Genomic DNA, 17,395 nt, shown 5'->3' with positions numbered 1-17,395 from the left:
TTTGAAGTATAGAAACTTTAGACACACACACCTACCAGGGGACTTGAACCCTGGCCATCAAGATGGCAAGTACGCACTTATACCCACTTCAGTATACTCAGAGCCCTTAAAAAGGTGGGAATTCTGGGGTATTTAACTCCCAAACAATCCATCCTCTCCCAGATAATGGTACAGTGAGGAATCATTGACGTTTTCCAGCAAGCCCTGTTATATATGGGAGAACACGTAGTCCATGCTTAATGCACACACTTGCTTAAACACACAAGTTTGAAGAATAGAAACTTTAGACACACACCCACCCACCAGGGGAATTGAACTCTGGCCATCAAGATGGCAAGTACACACTTATACTCACTACACCATCCTCAGAGTCCTTAAAAAGGTGGGAATTCTGGGGCCATCATAGCCGTTAGGGAAATCGAACCTTGCATACTAGGCCAAGTAATGGGTTTCTTGTATTTATTTATTTATTCGAGAAAGTGGATGCAGACACAATGTTGCTCAAGGTTATCTATTATGTATCTCAATACAATAAAAAACAAACAATTGAGGCTTAAGCTGGAATATCCAAAAACACTGCTGGAGTATGTATGAAAAAGTGTTGTGTAGTACCTGTAACTGTATATCAGATTTGTATGGAATCCTTACAGCGGGGCCTCAGAGGGAACATTCATAACGGGCTGGTGGAGTTGTTGCAGGTGTTGCAGTAGCGGGTGCAGTATTGATATATTTAGTAACTAGTTGCGGCAGGTGTTCCGAAGGCCAGATGTTTACTCGTCCTCAGTCCTTGCCTGGCCTCAGAGGGAGGGAGGTCACCTTCAGAGTCTCGGTCTCAGTTTACCTGTATTCTTAATCATCATCAAGTAAGTTACTGCTAAAAAATTTTTTAATTATATACATTATATATATATATATATATATATATATATATATATATATATATATATATATACATATATATCTATATATATATATATATATATATATATATATATATATATATATATATATATAGTATATATATATATATATATATATATATATATACATATATATACATATATATTTATATATATATATATATATATATACATATATATATATATATATATATACATATATATATATATATACATAGTATATACATATATATATATATATATATATACATATATATATACAGATATATATATATATATATATCTATATATATATATATATCTATATATATATATATATATATATATATATATATATATATATATATATATATATATATATATATATATATATATATATATATGTCGTACCTAATAGCCAGAACGCACTTCTCAGCCTACTATTCAAGGCCCGATTTGCCTAATAAGCCAAGTTTTCATGAATTAATGTTTTTTCGTCTACCTAACCTACCTAACCTAACCTAACCTAGCTTTTTTTGGCTACCTAACCTAACCTTACCTATAAATATAGGTTAGGTTTGGTTAGGTAGGGTTGGTTAGGTTCGGTCATATATCTACGTTAATTTTAACTCCAATAAAAAAAAATTGACCTCATACATAGAGAAAAGGGTTGCTTTATCATTTCATAAGAAAAAAATTATAGTAAATATATTAATTCAGGAAAACTTGGCTTATTAGGCAAATCGGGCCTTGAATAGTAGGCTGAGAAGTGAGTTCTGGCTACTAGGTACGACATATATATATATATATATATATATATATATATATATATATATATATATATCTGGACCATTGTGAGTATCGTGTTGAGAGCACCACACCCAGTGAGCCAGGTCACATTCACCAGTGTTTAGTGACAAAAGGAAATTATCCAAGTGTTATGTGCCACATCAACCCTCCCCCCCACCCCCTGAGTGTAGTGCCTCCCCCCACCCCCTGAGTGTAGTGCCTCCCCCCACCCACTGAGTGTAGTGCCTCCCCCCTAGTGAGTGTAGTGTCTCCCGCTCGCCCGCTCCACTTGTGTAGTGTCTCAACTCCGTGAGGTGCAGTGTCTTCCGCTCCCCCGCCCCCACCTCCTACGATCAGGTGGTCGCGCCTTCCCCTCCCCGGCCCCCCTCCCAGACCGGGCCAGCGCAGCCTCCCAACCCCCACCCACCACCTCCACGAGCCCACCCACCCCAGACATCTGCCCAGACATGACGCATAGTATAGGGGACAACCTCGTCCCCCCCCAGCCAGGAGGGAGAGACAAATACTCCAGTGCAAGGTGACATTCACTTTACCTAAGGGGATGGCAGAAGAAGCCGCTACCAGCCAGCTCACCCCTCCCAAAGCCAATCAAAGGAGAGGCACATGCAGTGTTTGTGGGAGCAACATCAGCATCAACTCGGTCTCCAGAGTCATACGCCAGCATGGTGACTGTCCTGGGTCCGGGAGGCCTCCCGTGGGAGGAGGCAGCACTCAGGAGCCTGTTGCACCAGTACAAATCGCAACAGATTACATTGCAACAGACGACCTGTTAGAGGCAATTAAAGCAACGTCAACCAGGTCACTCACCCACATCCCAAAGGCCTCTCGCCCATTTGCTGCCGGGAAATACACGGACCTCATCGCAAAAGTCAACAGAGGGTCAAATAACCTTGATGTACCTGATACCATCAAAGCCTGGCACAATCTGATACTTTTTGGCAATGCATGCTTAGGTGTACCAGACAGTAGGCAAGACACTGGCCTCATCCGTCAATAAAGCAATTATGGATTTTCCTAGGGCTGACAACCTAGTCCGCCTCCCCAAACACACCAAACACCGCCGAGGCAGACCAAGTACGACAATCAGCGACAACAGAAAATTAGGTACCCAAGTCAGCAAGAAAATTGAAGAGGGCAATACAGTCGGGGCACTCAGGTTGATCACAAGTGAGGACAAAATTTTGCCCAGGGATGAAACCACAGCCCAAGCACTGAGAGAAAAACACCCCCTCAGGGCCGTAGGTGGACCTCCCCCACAGGTCAGGCTCGCCCCTAACCAGGAACCTCTCGTCCTCCGGGAGTCAGAGGTTTATAAAGCTATCGTTTCATTTCCCCCGGGCTCCTCAGGAGGCTACACAGGGGTAAGACCTCAACATGTGAAGGAAATGGTGAACCCTGTTCTTGGCCCAGCTGCAGAAGCGCTCCTGACAGAAATCACAACGTTTGTCAACAACTGCCTCGCCGGGTTAATCCCTGATGAAATCAAACCATTCTTCTTTGGTGCATCCCTATGTGCCCTTAAAAAGAAGGGGGGAGGGATCAGACCCATTGCCGTTGGTAATACCCTTCGCCGCCTAGTTGCAAGGGCTGCTGTCAGAAGTATCCGAATGGAAGCAGCCACCATGCTGCAACCCAACCAGCTGGGGTTTGGAGTCCCCCCAAGGCTGTGAAGCAGCGGCTCATGCTGCACGAGCCTACATTAGCTCTCTTACTGAAGACCAGGCAGTAGTAAAATTAGATTTTAAAAACGCTTTCAACTCGGTCAAAAGGGAAGCAATCCTCACTGCAGTCCAGGAACATTGCCCAAGCATTCTCCCGTTTGTGTCAGCAGGCCACAGCAAAGACTCAACCCTCCTGTTTGGCAAACATGAAGTCACCTCAGCAGAGGGAATTCAACAGGGTGACCCACTTGCACCGTTCCTCTTTTGCATAGCGGTTCGAGAAATTACAACCAGACTGTCCAGCGAGCTCAACATCTGGTTTCTGGATGATGGCACTCTGGCAGGCACACAAGATTCCCTGCTAGAAGACCTACAGCTGGTGAAGACACGGGGGGAGTCCATGGGTCTCGTTCTTAACCCCTCCAAGTGCGAAATTATTGCATCCAGTGAAGTAATCATTAGAGCAGTGAAATCAGTTCTACCAGAAGCCTCAGTCGTTAAACCTACCGACAGCACACTACTCGGAGCACCTCTGGGCCACAATGCTATTGCTGCGGTCCTTGACGAAAAGTTTAGAGACCTAAAGAGGATGGAAGAGAGAATTGGGGACTTGGACTCCCACGATGCCCTCTACCTTCTCACAAAGTGCCTTACCTTGCCCAGGCTAACATACTTCTTAAGGTGTGCACCAACTTTTGGCAACCCACTTCTAAATCAATATGATGAGCTCCTCAGGTCAATATTCAGGAAGGCGCTCAACCTAGATTTAGATGACAGTCAGTGGGACCAAGCAACACTACCAGTGAGATTTGGAGGGATAGGCATACGAAAGGCAACTGAGGTAGCACTTCCAGCATTCTTATCCTCATGTACAGCAGCCAACGAATTGGTAGGGCAGATCCTACCAGAGCGTATGAGAGAGACAGCGGGAACTCATGATCAAACGTTCATCGAAGCAGCCAGACAATGGGACACCATTGCACACCCTCAACCCCGACCACAAGTCCCAAAAGACCACAAGCAGGCCCACTGGGATAGCCCCATAATGGAAAAGACTGTCACAGCAATGATTGACAACGCTGATGCTGAAAACAAAGCCCGCCTCCTAGCGGTAACAGCACCCCACGCCGGGGATTTCTTATTTGCTGTGCCCAATGCAGCCCTGGGAACTCGCCTCAGTCATGACGCTCTCCGCATTGGAGTTGCCCTTCGCCTTGCCGCCCCCATCCTCACCGAACATAGGTGCATCTGCGGAACTGCGATGGCAGACCAATATGGTCGTCATGGTCTGGTATGTCGTAAATCACAGGGTAAAATTTCAAGACATGAAGAAGTCAACGACATCATCAAGAGGAGCCTCGCCACAGCCCGTTGCCCGGCACAAAGAGAACCACACTTATCCAGACCTGACGACCCTCAGAAGCGCCCTGATGGGGTCACCTTGCTACCTTGGAAGGATGGTAAGCAAGTGGTATGGGACTACACGTGCGCTGCCACACTGGCCAGTACCTACCTCCACAACAGCACACGTGAAAGCGGTGGTGCTGCTTCTTTCTGGGAATCGCAGAAAATTATTAAATACAGAGGTCTAGCACACTGCTACAGCTTTGTTCCGATCGGCTCGGAGACCCTCGGTTCGTGGGGAAAATGTGCATTGAAGTTCCTGAAGGAATTGGGGGACAAATTGATCAGCGCTACAAAAGACCAGAGAGCAAAAAGTTTCTTGTTCTAGCGCCTCAGTGTTGCGATTCAGAGGGGAAATGCCTGTTGCGTCTTGGGCACTAGTCCAACTTCAGAGGAATTCGAAGAAGTGTTTGACTTGCAACAATGATCGAACCCGTCTGTGACATTCATCAATGTTTCCCATTGTTGTGTTTTTCAAGAGATCCATAACCTTTAAGCACCTTTTTGCATTATTATTTTGGTATCAACCCATGTATATCTTGTAACCATCAAATGCATAATAAAGCACAAAAAATAAAAAAGGAAGGGGGTGGTAGGAGAAAAGCACACAGAAACTGTATTGGAGGGGATCTAAACATTCCCTCTAATGCGTTATGCGTGGTTTCCTCCGAGGCTATGGGTCCCCCTTCTTCCAGCTAGAGGTGGTACTCCCTTCCATTGTATATATATATATATATAGATATATATATATATATATATATATATATATATATATATATATATATATATATATATATATATATATATATCTATATATATATATATATATATATATATATATATATATATATATATATATATATATATATATATATATATATATATATATATATATATATATATATATATACCCAAGGGGGGACAACCTAGTTCGCCTGCCTCTCCGAGCAAAACACACCCACCGCAGAAATGGTAACAACAACATACCGGAAACGTACAAAAACAGAGCACAAATCACCAAGAAAATTGAAGAGGGAAATACCGCAAGTGCTATTAGAGTCCTCACCAGTGACGAGAAAATTGCTCCTCGAAACTCAGCCACAGCACGGGCCCTGCAAAGCAAGCACCCACCCAGAGCCCCTCAAGGCGACAACATCGTTCCGCCATCAGCCGACACCATTTCAGACCCATTAACCGTTGGTGAATCTGAGGTCTACAAAGCAGCCCTTTCTTTTCCACCTGGGTCAGCAGGCGGCTTTACAGGGTTAAAACCTCAACATATCAAGCAAATGTTAAATCCTGCGGTTGGTGATGCTGCACAAGATCTTCTTATGGAACTCACAAGGTTCGTCAACATGTGTCTGGCTGGTGAGATACCTAAGGCCATCAGGCCTCTCTCTTTTGGTGCCTCCCTCTGTGCTCTCAAAAAGAAGGACGAAGGAATCAGGCCAATTGCTGTTGGCAACACTCTCCGACGCCTGATTGCCAAGGCTGCTACGAGGGGTGTCAGCCAGCAAGCGGCTGAATTGCTGAAACCAATCCAGCTAGGATTTGGAATCCCCCAAGGCTGTGAAGCGGCTGCCCATGCAGCACGAGCATACATCACCAACATTTCTGATTAAAAGGCCCTGCTCAAACTGGACTTTAAGAATGCCTTCAACATGGTAAGAAGAGATGCAGTACTTTGTGGCGTACATCACCATTTCCGCCCCCTCTACCCGTTCATACTATCGTGCTACAGTGGCGAGTCAAAACTGCTCTCTGGTGAACATGAAATCAGATCATGTGAAGGTGTTCAGCAAGGTGATCCTCTTGCTCCCCTTCTTTTCTGCTTAGTCTTAAAAGAAATCACCGAAAGCTTGTCCAGCGAGTTCAACATCTGGTTTTTGGATGATGGCACTATAGCTGGCACCGTAGACCACCTCTTGTCAGATATCAGGAAAATAAGGGAGCAAGAAGTAAGCCTGGGTCTCGTCCTGAACCCTTCCAAGTGTGAAGTAGTCTCCTCCAACCCAGACATCGTAGCTAGAATAAGGTCTGCCTTGCCTGGAGCCCATGTCATTAGGGCCGAGAACAGCACCCTCCATGGAGCTCCCCTCGGGTCTAACGCCATTGAGGAGATCCTCGACAAGAAAATCGCAGACCTTAGGAGGATGGAAGACAGAATAGGTGACATCGATGCCCACGATGCTTTTTATCTCCTCACCAAATGCCTATCCCGTCCGAGGCTAACCAACTTTCTGAGGTGCGCCCCATCTTACGACAACCCAAAGCTTGACGAGTATGACCTCTTACTGAAGACCATGCTGGACAAAGTTGTTAACCTCTCCCTCAACGAATGCCAGTGGAAACAAGCCACTCTTCCTGTCAGGCTCGGTGGCTTGGGTGTCCGCACCGCCATCTGAGGAGCTGGAGGAACTCGACAACCTATAATAACCATCTTTGTAACCCATATGTAACTCCTTTTTTGTAACAAAGTTCAAATAAAGTAAATATATATGTGTACATACAAAAGAATGGGGGTGGTAGGAGAAGATAATATTAGTGTTCAGTGAGAAACCACAAGGTCTCCTCTGAATACTTTTTATTTTCTTCTCCGAGGCTATGGGTCCCCACATTGGCACCAGAGGTGGTACCCTCACAAACTTTAAAAAAAAAAAAAAAAAATATATATATATATATATATATGTCGTACCTAATAGCCAGAACGCACTTCTCAGCCTACTATTCAAGGCCCGATTTGCCTAATAAGCCAAGTTTTCATGAATTAATGTTTTTTCGTCTACCTAACCTACCTAACCTAACCTAACCTAGCTTTTTTTGGCTACCTAACCTAACCTTACCTATAAATATAGGTTAGGTTAGGTTAGGTAGGGTTGGTTAGGTTCGGTCATATATCTACGTTAATTTTAACTCCAATAAAAAAAAATTGACCTCATACATAGAGAAAAGGGTTGCTTTATCATTTCATAAGAAAAAAATTATAGTAAATATATTAATTCAGGAAAACTTGGCTTATTAGGCAAATCGGGCCTTGAATAGTAGGCTGAGAAGTGAGTTCTGGCTACTAGGTACGACATATATATATATATATATATATATATATATATATATATATATATATATATATATATATATTTTAAATAAAACATGAATGAGTACCACCTCTAGCTGGAAGAAGGGGGACCCATAGCCTCGGAGGAAACCACGCATAACGCATTAGAGGGAATGTTTAGATCCCCTCCAATACAGTTTCTGTGTGCTTTTCTCCTACCACCCCCTTCCTTTTTTATTTTTTGTGCTTTATTATGCATTTGATGGTTACAAGATATACATGGGTTGATACAAAAATAATAATGCAAAAAGGTGCTTAAAGGTTATGGATCTCTTGAAAAACACAACAATGGGAAACATTGATGAATGTCACAGACGGATTCGATCATTGTTGCAAGTCAAACACTTCTTCGAATTCCTCTGAAGTTGGACTAGTGCCCAAGACCCAACAGGCATTTCCCCTCTGAATCGCAACACTGAGGAGCTGGAACAAGAAACTTTTTGCTCTCTGGTCTTTTGTAGCGCTGATCAATTTGTCCCCCAATTCCTTCAGGAACTTCAATGCACATTTTCCACACGAACCGAGGGTCTGCGAGCCGATCGGAACAAAGCTGTAGCAGTGTGCTAGACCTCTGTATTTAATAATTTTCTGCAATTCCCTGAAGGAAGCAGCATATATATATATATATATATATATATATATATATATATATATATATATATATATATATATATATATATATATATATATATATATATATATATATATATATATATATATATGTCGTACCTAGTAGCCAGAACGCACTTCTTAGCCTACTATGCAAGGTCCAGTTTGCCTAATAAGCCAAGTTTTCATGAATTAATTGTTTTTCGACAACCTAACCTACCTAACCTAACTTTTTCGGCTACCTAACCTAACCTAACCTATAAAGATAGGTTAGGTTAGGTTTGGTTGGGTTGGTTATTTTCTGTCATATATCTACGTTAATTTTAACTCCAATCAAAAAAAATTAACCACATACATAATGAAATGGGTAGCTTTATCATTTCATAAGAAAAAAAATAGAGAAAATATATTAATTCGGGAAAACTTGGCTTATTAGGCAAATCGGGCTTTGCATAGTAGGCTGAGAAGTGCGTTCTGGCTACTAGGTACGACATATATATATATATAGTTATATATATATATATAGTTATATATATATATATATATATATATATATATATATATATATATATATATATATATATATATATATATATACATATATATATATATATATATATTTATATATATATATATATATATATATATTTATATATATATATATATATATATATATATATATATATATATATATATATATATATATATATATATATATATATATATATGCAATTGACGATCACAAAACACTGATCATTTTATGCGGAAATTCCACAGAGAAATATGAAATGAGGTGAACGTTACGGCTTTGTTAAGCCTTTGTCAACACCAGTCTGGTGTTGACAAAGCCTTTAACAAAGCCGAAACGTTCACCTCATTTCATATTTCTCTGTGGATTTTCCGCATATATATATATATATATATATATATATATATATATATATATATATATATATATATATATATATATATATATATATATATTATTAAATATGACCGAAAAAGTATGATTAATAATTCTAACACGAATTTTCTATCTTACGTTTCTTTTCACTGTTGATGGTAATTCAAAGATCAATTCTCCAAAATTCATTTTTATTCATCTGCAGTCTACACTAAGGAAACAAACATAGGAATGTGCCTGAATGCCAACAGTGACTGGCCGGACAGGTACAAGAGGAGTGTTGTTAACGCTTATGTCGACCGTGCCCTCAGCCACAGCTCAGAATGGAAGCAAGTCGACGAAGAACTCTGTAGGGTAAGGCAGGTTCTAGTCAACAACGGCTTCTCCAATGGTTTCGTGGAAGACATCATAAGAAGGAAAGTGAAACGCCATGCAACCTCTGAAGAGACAACTAACACAACACCTATACCCCTATTAGACTATTTTACTGTAACTTCTTTTCCACAGCCCATAAAACGGAGGAAAGGGTCCTGAAAGATATTGTCAGTAGAAACGTTATCCCTACAGACAAAAATCAGAAGATACAACTGACGATTTACTATAAAACTAGAAAAACGGCCAGCCTACTCATGAGAAACTCTCCAGACACAAAGCAGAACGCTTTAAAAGAGACCAACGTCGTCTATGCCTTCAAATGCCCTCTTGGGGACTGTAAGCCTAAAAAAAAACAGCATATAGGCAAGACAACAACATCTCTTTCCAGGCGATTAACGATGCATAAGCAACAGGGCTCCATTAAGGAACATATAATCTCTTCCCACAAACAAACCATCACCAGAGAAATCTTACCAAACAACACAGAAATCATCGATAGATACAGCGATAGCAGGCGGCTTGACGTCTGCGAGGCACTACACATCAAGAAGTCAACATCAGCAATCAACAGCCAATTAATGCACAACTATATTCTACCCACTTCAAGACTCCGCTCCAATATAGAAGCATCAAGAAATATGGACCAATAGGCTTTCTACAATTACTTCCATTCTATACCCATTGTTTCGTATTTGAATTTAATACCCTTTCAATACCCATTGTTTCGTGTTCTGTCTTGTGTTGGAATTTAATACCCATTGTTGAAAGTTCGTTTTTCACCTCATCCACCTCACCCAAATGTAGATATAAACCTCGAAGATGTGAAAGCTCTATTCAGTTTCAGTTGTGTGTTTGTAAACTAAAGTCTTTGAAAATGTAATAAGTTTTACGAAACGCGCTCAGGTGTCGCGTCAGACTAGAAATAAAAATGAATTTTGGAGAATTGATCTTTGAATTACCATCAACAGTGAAAAGAAATGTAAGAAAGATAGAGAAAATTCGTGTTAGAATTATTAATCTAACTTTTTCGGTCATATTTAATAATATATATATATATATATATATATATATATATATATATATATATATATATATATATATATATATATATATATATATATATATATATATATAAATATATATATATATATATATATATATATATATATATATATATATATATATATATATATATATATATATATAACTGAAAACTCACAACTCATATTGTCCAACTCATATTGTCACTGAAAACTCATATTGTCCTGGGGACCATTCAGGCTTGTTCGCATATATATATATATATATATATATATATATATATATATATATATATATATATATATATATATATATATATATATATATATATATATATATATATATATATATAGGGGTACCACCTCTGGTGCAATTGTAGGGACCCATAGCCTCGGAGAAGAAAATAAAGAGTACTCAGAGAAGACCTTGTGGATCCTCACTGAACACTTTGATATTTTCTTCTCCTACCACCCCTATTCTTTTGTTAAGTGTGTATATTTATCTAACTTTATTTGAAAATGTCATTACACAAAAAAAGTTACAATATTGATTACATACAGGGTACAAGGCTGCTTGTCACAAGTTGAATAGCTCCTCCAGCTCCTCAGATGGCGGGCAGGAACCATGGATGCAGTGAGCATTTCCTCTCTGGATTGCCACACTAAGGCGCTGAAAAAGAAAACTGGCAGCTCTGGGGTCTCTAGTTGTTTCGATTAGCTTAGACCCCAACTCCTTTAAAAAGCTAGCAGCACTTTTACCCCAGGCACCAAGTGTCTCTGTGGCAATGGGGACAAAATTGTAGTGGTGCTCAAGGTCTCTGTATTTACGTGACTTGGCCGCTTCCCGGTGATTGGCAGCTCCTCCTGCTTGTGTAGCACTGAAGTCAACATAGGTATTGGCTAAAGTTGAAACGCAAGTGTAGTCCCACACCAACTGTCTACCATTCTTCCAGCAGTTCACCGTAATTCCATCTGGGCGACCGACAGGCTCATCAGAGTTGCGGGACATTAGGTAACGGGGCTCTCTCTCTGCTGGACAACCGGCTGTGGTAAGGCTTCTCTTAATAATGTCATTAACCTCGCCGTGTCTTGCATGCCATCCTCCCGTCCTTTGGCAAAGAAGGCCATGCCGTCCATATCTGTTGGCCTCTGCCTCGCCGCAAATACACCTGTATTCGGTGTGGATTGGGGCAGCTAGGCGGAGAGCCACGGCAATTCGGAGGGCCTGCGGTGTGAGACGGGTGCCGGTTGCTGACATTGGGGTTGCTAATAGGAAATCACCTGCATGGGGAGCTGCTACAGCTCTAAGCCGGGCAGTGTCATGTGGTGTCATCGCAGCTTCTAGCAAAGTTGCAGCTTCTTGGTCGGCAATGGGGCGATCCCAGCTGGATTGCTTATGGGCTTCAGAAGGCGGTGGTTGGGGTGCTGGTCCTGCGAGAGAGACCCATTTGGTTGTGCAGTCTGTGAAGCTGGGATCATGCACCCCTGCCTGTTGAACTAGGTGCTCAGGTAGGATTTCCTTCACCAGGTTGTCAGACCCCACTGAAGAGGACAGGAATGCTGGTACAGCAATTTGTGTATATATATATATATATATATATATATATATATATATATATATATATATATATATATATATATATATATATATATATATATATATATATATATATATATATATATATATATACATATGTCGTAATTAGTAGCCAGAACGCACTTCTCAGCCTAATATGCAAGGCCCAATTTGCCTAATAAGCCAAGTTTTCATGAATTAATTGTTTTTCGACTACCTAACCTAACCTAACTTTCGGCTACCTAACCTAACCTATAAAGATAGGTTAGGTTAGGTAGGGTTGGTTAGGTTCGGTCATATATCTACGTTAATTTTAACTCCAGTAAAAAAAATTGACCTCATACATAATGAAATGGGTAGCTTTATCTTTTCATAAGAAAAAATTTAGAGAAAATATAATATTTCAGGAAAACTTTGCGTATTAGGCAAATCGGGCCTTGCATAGTAGGCCGAGAAGTGCGTTCTGGCTACTAGGTACGACATATATATATATATATATATATATATATATATATATATATATATATATATATATATATATATATATATATATATATATATATATACATATATATATCCTACTATGCAAGGCCCGATCTGCCTAATAAGCCAAGTTTTCATGAATTAATTGTTTTTCGACTACCTAACCTACCTAACCTAACCTAACTTTTTCGGCTACCTAACCTAACCTAACCTATAAAGATAGGTTAGGTTAGGTTAGGTAGGGTTGGTTAGGTTCGGTCATATATCTACATTAATTTTAACTCCAATAAAAAAAATTGACCTCATACATAATGAAATAGGCAGTTTTATCATTTCATAAGAAAAAAATTAGAGAAAATATATTAATTCAGGAAAACTTGGCTTATTAGGCAAATCGGGCCTTGCATAGTAGGCCGAGAAGTGCATTCTGGCTACTAGGTACGACATATATATATATATATATATATATATATATATATATATATATATATATATATATATATATATATATATATATATATATATATATTCTGTATTTATTATTTTCAGGTTTAGGGCTTCAATCTCTCTAACTATTTTCTTAGCATCAGGGCTTAGTTGAAATAGGAGTTCTCCAAAACTCATTTTCGTACTTTAAAGGTGAAAAAAAGAAGTGGTTTACTATAGAGTGTATTACACTTATTTATTCAATTTGCACAACGTTACGAACCTCCATGGTTCATTCTCAAGTGAACAGATCTTACAATGCTGGTTGTTTTTATACCCACACTGGGTCAGGTGATAATACAATAAAGGTGAAAACATGGGGGGATACATAAGGGATAAATGTGAGGTGAAACATAGAGGTAACTGCAGAAGGCTTATTGGCCCATACGAGGCAGCTCCTATCTAAACACAAAGATTAATCCAGTGTAATTGGCCTGTTGTGTTGGACATTGTCTTCTGTGTTGGCATCGTTATGTTCTGGTCTTGTCCTTACTCTCATGGTGGGTAGAGTAAATAGTTCCGTGATTTGGGTGTTCATGGTAGGTTGTTCTATTCTTATGTGAATTGCCTCAAGAATTTGTAATCTTCTTGCATCTTGGGTTTTGTCTATTATGCAGGTATTCTTGTTCAACATTTCTCTTGTTAGAGTGATGTCATGGGCATGTCTCATGTGATTCCTAGGGGCACCGGATTGAAGATGGCATGTCAAACGCCTCGTCAGCTTGGTCGACGTCATACCTATGTACTTAGATTGAAGGTTACATCCTTCGTGGGGGCAAGTGTACATGTTTACAACGCTTGACTGCTGTAGACGGTTCTCCGTCGGCTTCGGGCTGTTTTTGATAAGGAGTTCGGAAGTCTTCTTGGTTTTGTAGAATATTATCAGGTTTATGTTTTGGTTAGGAGTAGTGCTTTTACTCCTTTACGGATTATTTCTTTCATTATTCTTTCCTCTTTTATATGTTCACTGTGCGTGGTTGATTTGTAATATAATTTTATTGGAGGTGTTGTGGTTTCTGTTCTAGGTTCTGGATTATACCAACGGTCCAAGTGTCTTCTTATAGCAGCGTTTATTTCCACTTTGCTATATCCGTTGTTCACTAATACCTGAGTTACTCTTTCAAACTCTTTACTCACGTTGCTCCATTCAGAGCAGTGGGTAAGCGCTCGACGAATATAAGCATAGAGAACACTGGCTTCGTATCTTTGGGGGCACTCACTTCTACCGTTCAGGCATAATCCTATGTTGGTGGGCTTGGTATATTCGTTGGTGCTTAAAGAGGTTCCTGTTTTTGTTATTAGTACATCCAGGAATGGCAGACTGTTATTTTCACTATTTTCATGTGTAAATCGGAGTACTGACTCTCTCTCTAGATGTCTTTTTAGGTCAATTAGTTCATCTGAGTCTTTTACTATTACGAATATGTCATCTACATAACGGCAATATACAGATGGTTTTTGTCTGCTACTGAAGACCCTGTCTTCGATGGTTCCCATATAAAAATAAGCAAATAAAACTCCTAAAGGGGAGCCCATTGCTACTCCGTCTATTTGTAAATACATGTCTCCTTGTGGACTGATGAAAGGGGCTTCCTTTGTACATGCTTCGAGAAGACTCAAGTGTGGCTCAGGTATGTCTAATTTGGGGATGCTCTCGTCTCTGTATACTCTGTCCAGTATCATTCCTATGGTTGTGTCGACGGGGACGTTGATAAATAGGGATTCAACGTCCAGGGAAGCGATGATTCCATCGGGCTGGGTAGATTTGATCAATTCTAGGAAATCTGCTGATGATTGTAGACTAAACTTACTTGGAGTGTATGGAGTTAGGAGTTCATTGAGTTTCTTTGCCAGGTGATAAGTTGGGGTTGGTATTTGGCTGATTATAGGGCGTAGTGGGTTACCTGGTTTATGCGTCTTAACATTGCCGTAGGCATATCCTAAGCCATAGTTGCCTTGAAGTTTATTGAAATGCACACTACCTTTCTTTGCGTTGATTGCTGTAATTGTTTTGTTTACTTTCCGTTTAAGGTCTTCTACGGGGTTCCTCGTGTTTCGTTGAAATTTGGTGCCATCACTAAGGATGTCGCTAATTTTGTTCATGTATTCTTGGGTAGGAATCAATACATATGCTGCTGTCTTGTCCGCTTTTCTTATTGTTACGTCTTTCAGATTTTTTAGTTGTAACTAAACTAAAATATAACCACTATATTTAGTGAAAATAGTGAAAAAAACAGTCTGCCATTCCTGGATGTACTAATAACAAAAACAGGAACCTCTTTAAGCACCAACGTATATACCAAGCCCACCAACATAGGATTATGCCTGAACGGTAGAAGTGAGTGCCCCCAAAGATACAAAGCCAGTGTTCTCTATGCTTATGTTCGTCGAGCGCTTACCCACTGCTATTAATGGAGCAACGTGAGTAGAGAGTTTGAAAGAGTAACTCAGGTATTGGTGAACAACGGATATAGCAACGCGGAAATAAACGCTGCTATAAGAAGATACTTGGACCGTTGGTATAATTCAGAACCTAGAACAGAAACCACAACACCTCCAATAAAATTATATTACAAATCAATCATGCACAGTGAACATATAAAAGAGGAAAGAATAATGAAAGAAATAATCCGTAAAGGAGTAAAAAGCACTACTCCTAACCAAAACATAAACCTGATAATATTCTACAAAACCAAGAAGACTTCCGAACTCCTTATCAAAAACAGCCCGAAGCCGACAGAGAACCCTCTACAGCAGTCAAGCGTTGTATACATGTACAACTGCCCCCACGAAGGATGTAACCTTCAATCTAAGTACATAGGTATGACGTCGACCAAGCTGACGAGGCGTTTGACATGCCATCTTCAATCCGGTGCCCCTAGGAATCACATGAGACAAGCCCATGACATCACTCTAACAAGAGAAACGTTGAACAAGAATACCTGCATAATAGACAAAACCCAAGATGCAAGAAGATTACAAATTCTTGAGGCAATTCACATAAGAATAGAACAACCTACCATGAACACCCAAATCACGGAACTATTTACTCTACCCACCATGAGAGTAAGGACAAGACCAGAACATAACGATGCCAACACAGAAGACAATGTCCAACATAACAGGCCAATTACACTGGATTAATCTTTGTGTTTAGATAGGAGCTGCCTCGTATGGGCCAATAAGCCTTCTGCAGTTACCTCTATGTTTCACCTCACATTTATCCCTTATGTATCCCCCCATGTTTTCACCTTTATTGTATTATCACCTGACCCAGTGTGGGTATAAAATCAACCAGCATTGTAAGATCTGTTCACTTGAGAATGAACCATGGAGGTTCGAAACGTTGTGCAAATTGTATAAATAAGTGTAATACACTCTATAGTAAACCACTTCTTTTTTTCACCTTTAAAGTACGAAAATGAGTTTTGGAGAACTCCTATTTCAACTAAGCCCTGATGCTAAGAAAATAGTTAGAGGGATTGAAGCCCTAAACCTGAAAATAATAAATACAGAATATATATATATATATATATATATATATATATATATATATATATATATATATATATATATATATATATATATATATATATATATATATATATATATTATTAAATATGACCGAAAAAGTAAGATTAATAATTCTAACACGAATTTTCTCAATCTTTCGTACATTACGCTTCACTGTTGGAGGTAAATCAAAAATCACTTCTCCAAAATTCATTTTTATTTCTAGTCTGACGCGACACGGGCGCGTTTCGTAAAACTTATTACATTTTCAAAGACTTCACAAATACACAACTGATTAGAACTTACGTCTCTCTGATATTATATCTACATTTGAGTGAGGTGGGAAGGGTGATGTGGCATTAACACAAGACAGAACAGGAGGGGATATTAATAGGGTATTAAAAGTATCAACACAAGACAGAACAGAAACAATGGGTATTGAATAGAAGTGTTTGTAGAAAGCCTATTGGTCCATATTTCTTGATGCTTCTATATTGGAGCGGAGTCTTGAGGTGGGTAG

General features: G+C 39.6%; 1 protein-coding gene across 1 annotated transcript in view; it reads left to right on the top strand.

Moving 5' to 3' along the window:
• Positions 1–792: 792 nt before the first annotated feature.
• LOC123760817 (galactoside alpha-(1,2)-fucosyltransferase 2-like) overlaps positions 793–17,395 on the top strand; it is a 215,164-nt gene continuing 198,561 nt past the window's right edge. The window contains exon 1 of the mRNA XM_069328418.1: positions 793–863. The gene's annotated coding sequence lies outside the window, so the exon portion shown is untranslated. The remainder of the gene's footprint in view (positions 864–17,395) is intronic.

This window comes from Procambarus clarkii, chromosome 21 (genome assembly GCF_040958095.1).
Source record: "Procambarus clarkii isolate CNS0578487 chromosome 21, FALCON_Pclarkii_2.0, whole genome shotgun sequence".
Classification (NCBI taxonomy): domain Eukaryota; kingdom Metazoa; phylum Arthropoda; class Malacostraca; order Decapoda; family Cambaridae; genus Procambarus; species Procambarus clarkii.
This window is presented reverse-complemented; position numbering and strand designations above follow the sequence as displayed.